This window comes from Rhinatrema bivittatum, chromosome 10 (genome assembly GCF_901001135.1).
Source record: "Rhinatrema bivittatum chromosome 10, aRhiBiv1.1, whole genome shotgun sequence".
NCBI classification, from domain to species: domain Eukaryota; kingdom Metazoa; phylum Chordata; class Amphibia; order Gymnophiona; family Rhinatrematidae; genus Rhinatrema; species Rhinatrema bivittatum.
Genome location: NC_042624.1, coordinates 59,432,243 through 59,437,514, shown reverse-complemented (window position 1 = coordinate 59,437,514; position 5,272 = coordinate 59,432,243).

Here is a 5,272-nt window from a genome sequence, read left to right as displayed (position 1 = left end):
GTGTATGTAAATTGTAAACCGCCTAGACGGACACGTAAGTGACCCCATGTGCGGTATATAAAAAACTTTTAAATAAATAAATAAATAAATATAAGTGTGTGCAAGTTTTTGTAAATGCAGTCCAACTGTCTCCACTGGAATTGTTTCCTGCAGTGCTGAAACTTCAAACTGGGGAGTGGGGGATGGGCAGTTGCTCAAGTTTGCAACTTGCTTGCCGCTCAGCAACTTCAAGATACCCCTTTTTTCACATGAATAATAAAATTCAGGGCTCTCCACTATCTTTTATTCAGAGCTTGGTAAGCTCTGAAAATTACATACACTACAATCTTTGCTTGTCTGCTATGCATCCAACTCTCTAGACATGCAAGTCAAACTAATTTACAATGCAATATAACACATTATACATTTCAACCCATATTTCTTACGTAGAGCAATGCAGGGTGATATCAATAAAAATGAACATAAGTTTCAAATTAAAATTTAGCAACAGATTCATGTTACTTCAATTCGGGCAAGTGCAAGGATATTAGGCACCCTAGGTGAAACTTCTAGCCTGCTGCCCCTCCACCTGTCACACCCTCCCCACACACAATCAAAAATGATGTATTTAGGGGGCAAGATGGCTGCCATGTAGGACATGCTGTAAGCAGGCACGCTGCGCTTTTCCTACCGAAATATACTTAGAGAAAATGCCTCATACAAAAAGTAAGGGGTGCAATAACAATCTCACCTGTGACCGACCCCTTCCAACGACTCATTGAGGGCTTCCTCGCAGGAGCTACTGGAACGCCGGAGGGGCTGGTTGCTAGGGGTCGACGGTGGAGAGAACGCCATCCCCCTTGACCCTGGACATCACACTGAGCCCCGGCGAGCCAATCAGGCCATTGCACCCCGCACAGGCAGAGATGTCTCCAGCAATGTCCGACGCCCAGAGCGGACTCCAAGGACTGTCTCTGGAGGTAGACTGGTCAGAATACAGGACGGAGGAAGTGTCCCGGGAGGCGGAGGCAATCATGCTGAGCGAGTGCCTGGCTCCTTTGGAGAAGGAAGCCAGGTGAAGGCCGCAAGTCCAGCAGCAGGCATCGGGGTACAATCGACAATCACACAGGCAACGAGAGAAAGGCAGTCAGAATCCCTGTGAGTATAAACCTTGGTCAACCTGAAGTAATAACTTTGGGGAATGTATGGTCTGCGTTGAAAGCAATTGAAACAGCTTTAAAAACTTTAGCACAAACTACTATGGAGGCAAAGAATCAAACGGTGATAAATAACAACTTGATTGGGACTTTTTAACATAAAAATTGAAAATCATGAGGAAAGAATAGTAAAGGTGGAGAACTTACAACAGAATTTTGTTAAGTCGGATAATGTTCTAGGAAAAAGTAGAAAATGTGTTAAGAATTCTTAATTTGAGGATAATAAACTTTCCGGTTGTCAGAATGATCTCACCTTTAGAATTACTTAAAATTTATATGATGCAGATATTGAAAATTCCTGAATTGTCACTTCCAGTTTGTACAAAACTATTTGCCCAAATGGGATGAGAAGAAAATGAAGAAAGGCATACTTTGCCTATGGACTTTTCAGAATTACTTGAACTATCATTAGATTCAGAAATTAAAGAAAGAAAGTCACTACTTGTAACATTTGCATTTCTCCCAGATTGCAATTATATATTGAAAATGTTCCTTAGAAATAGGCAAGTCTCCTTTTATGGAGCTCAGATTTGGATATACCCAGACGCAGTAAAAAGAACACAATAGAGTAGAAAAGAATTTCTTACAATGTGAGAGAGGGTTCTGAGTTTAGGAGCCCAATACGTTTTGAAATACCCTAGCAAGTGTTGTGTTAGGTATTTGAACAACAACTATGTATTTTTTTGAGCCAGAAGAGCTCAGGGAATTCTTGATTGGTCACTCTCAAAATATTCCCAGAACGGGATCGACATAAAAGTACTTAGGTTGCTCCCCTACATGATTTCTTTTGTAATTATGAATAATGTGTATTCGCTCATAATTCTTCTGCCCCCTTATTTCTTTTATTAAGGAACATGCATTTAATGTTATATGTTGGAAAACTAAATGGAAATATGTCTATGAGAATTTTCAATTTAAATACATGTATCGTGTTCTAATTAGAAGTATTTCATGTAATTATTTGAAATTTTGAAAATACATAATTTTTTAAAATTTTTTATTTAAATATTCAACACGTTTTTTTAAATAAACAAATGCCAAGATATAATGTTCCAGCGGCCAGCTTTAAATGAGCGAAATAAAAATAGTTATAGAAAAATGATTTGAAGTTTGACTGTTCTACTCTACTGTTAATACCACTGTAAGAGGGGATACTATTAACTTGGTGTGGGATTTGTGGGGTTTACATACTAGTAGGAGATATGAACAGCAAAGTTGATATCACTGAAGATTTTCTGCTGTTTGAATCGAGGAAAGGTACAAGAGGAGTTGATTTGTGCACTCTCTACTTAGCTTGATGCACTCTCTACCTAGCTTGAAGCTAGGTAGAGAGTGCATCCAGCTAACTCCGATATTCACACATAGCCGGATAAGTTATCCAGCTAACTCTGGTTGGCCCATACACCTCTTCTAAAGTTAGCTGGAAAAACTTATCTGGCTAACTTTAGGATATCCGGGTTTGTTCAGTGGTATGGCTGTGCTTTAGTTAGCTGGGTAAGTTTGTCCGGCTAACTAGCAGAGTTGCACAGCAGCTGAATATGGACCTCAAAAAAGCCCAGCATTCACAAAGTACAAAAACTAAAAAAAAAAGGAACACAGGGAAGAATATCAGGTGAAGCTGAAAAAGAGGAGATAAGAAATCAGGATAGCAAAAGCTCAAGTGAAAGAAATACTTACCAATGAGGGAAATAGAAGTGACAACATTTTTTTCAAATATATAAGAGAAAGAAGGAGGCCAGAGGTGGTATTGTAAGACTGAAAGGAGAGAAGGAGAAATGTGTGGAGAAAAATGAGGAAACAGCAGAAATATTAAATACTTCAGTTCAGTGATCACTAAAGAAGACCTAAGGAAAGGATCATTTCTGGTTGGCAAGAGTATGGATAAGTGTGGGATACATCCCCCTTTACAGAAGAGTGTGTGGGTGGAGCTAGCAAAACTGAAATTGGACAAGGCCATGGGGTCATGGCTGTAGAGGCAAAAACTCACAGTAAAAACTTTTTAAAATATATCTGAAGCAGAAAGCCTGTGAGGGAGTCAGTTGGACCGTTAGATGATTGAGGGGTTAAAGGGGCACTTAGAGAAGATAAGGCCATCGTGGAAAGATTAAATGATTTCTTTGCTTCGGTGTTTATTGAAGAGGATGTTGGGGAGGTACCCATAATGGAGAAGGTTTTCATGGGTAATGATTCAGATGGACTGAATCAAATAACGGTGAACCTAGAAGATGTGGTAGGCCTGATTGACAAACTGAAGAGTAGTAAATCACCCGGACCGGATGGTATACACCCCAGAGTTCTGAAGGAACTAAAAAATGAAATTTCAGACCTATTAGTAAAATTTGTAACTTATCATTAAAATCATCCATTGTACCTGAAGACTGGAGGATAGCAAATGTAACCCCAATATTTAAAAAGGGCTCCAGAGGTGATCCGGGAAACTACAGACCGGTTAGCCTGACTTCAGTGCCAGGAAAAATAGTGGAAAGTGTTCTAAACATCAAAATCACAGAACATATAGAAAGACATGGTTTAATGGAACAAAGTCAGCATGGCTTTACCCAAGGCAAGTCTTGCCTCACAAATCTGCTTCACTTTTTTGAAGGAGTTAATAAACATGTGGATAAAGGTGAACCGGTAGATATAGTATACTTGGATTTTCAGAAGGCGTTTGACAAAGTTCCTCATGAGAGGCTTCTAGGAAAAGTAAAAAGTCATGGGATAGGTGGCGATGTCCTTTCGTGGATTGCAAACTGGCTAAAAGACAGGAAACAGAGAGTAGGATTAAATGGACAATTTTCTCAGTGGAAGGGAGTGGACAGTGGAGTGCCTCAGGGATCTGTATTGGGCCCCTTACTTTTCAATATATTTATAAATGATCTGGAAAGAAATACGACGAGTGAGATAATCAAATTTGCAGATGACACAAAATTGTTCAGAGTAGTTAAATCACAAGCAGATTGTGATAAATTGCAGGAAGACCTTGTGAGACTGGAAAATTGGGCATCCAAATGGCAGATGAAATTTAATGTGGATAAATGCAAGGTGATGCATATAGGGAAAAATAACCCATGCTGTAATTACACAATGTTGGGTTCCATATTAGGTGCTACAACCCAAGAAAGAGATCTAGGTATCATAGTGGATAACACATTGAAATCGTCGGTTCAGTGTGCTGCGGCAGTCAAAAAAGCAAACAGAATGTTGGGAATTATTAGAAAGGGAATGGTGAATAAAATGGAAAATGTCATAATGCCTCTGTATCGCTCCATGGTGAGACCGCACCTTGAATACTGTGTACAATTCTGGTCGCCGCATCTCAAAAAAGATATAATTGCGATGGAGAAGGTACAGAGAAGGGCTACCAAAATGATAAGGGGAATGGAACAACTTCCCTACGAGGAAAGACTAAAGAGGTTAGGACTTTTCAGCTTGGAGAAGAGACGACTGAGGGGGGATATGATAGAGGTGTTTAAAATCATGAGAGGTCTAGAACGGGTAGATGTGAATCGGTTATTTACTCTTTCGGATAGTAGAAAGACTAGGGGGCACTCCATGAAGTTAGCATGGGGCACATTTAAAACTAATCGGAGAAAGTTCTTTTTTACTCAACGCACAATTAAACTCTGGAATTTGTTACCAGAGGATGTGGTCAGTGCAGCTAGTATAGCTGTGTTTAAAAAAGGATTGGATAAGTTCTTGGAGGAGAAGTCCATTACCTGCTATTAAGTTCACTTAGAGAATAGCCACTGACATTAGCAATGGTAACATGGAATAGACTTAGTTTTTGGGTACTTGCCAGGTTCTTATGGCCTGGATTGGCCACTGTTGGAAACAGGATGCTGGGCTTGATGGACCCTTGGTCTGACCCAGTATGGCATTTTCTTATGTTCTTATGGTCTGATAAGATACATCTCAGGATCATAAGAAGCTCAGAGAGGTGCTGGCAGGGCCTCTGAAGGACATGTTCAATAGATCCTTGGAGACAGGAGTGGTGCTGCAAGATTAGAGAAAGGCCTGGTAGCAGAGATGAGGCTACAAAATACAGGCTGGTTACTTTTACCTCAGGAGTGGGAAAA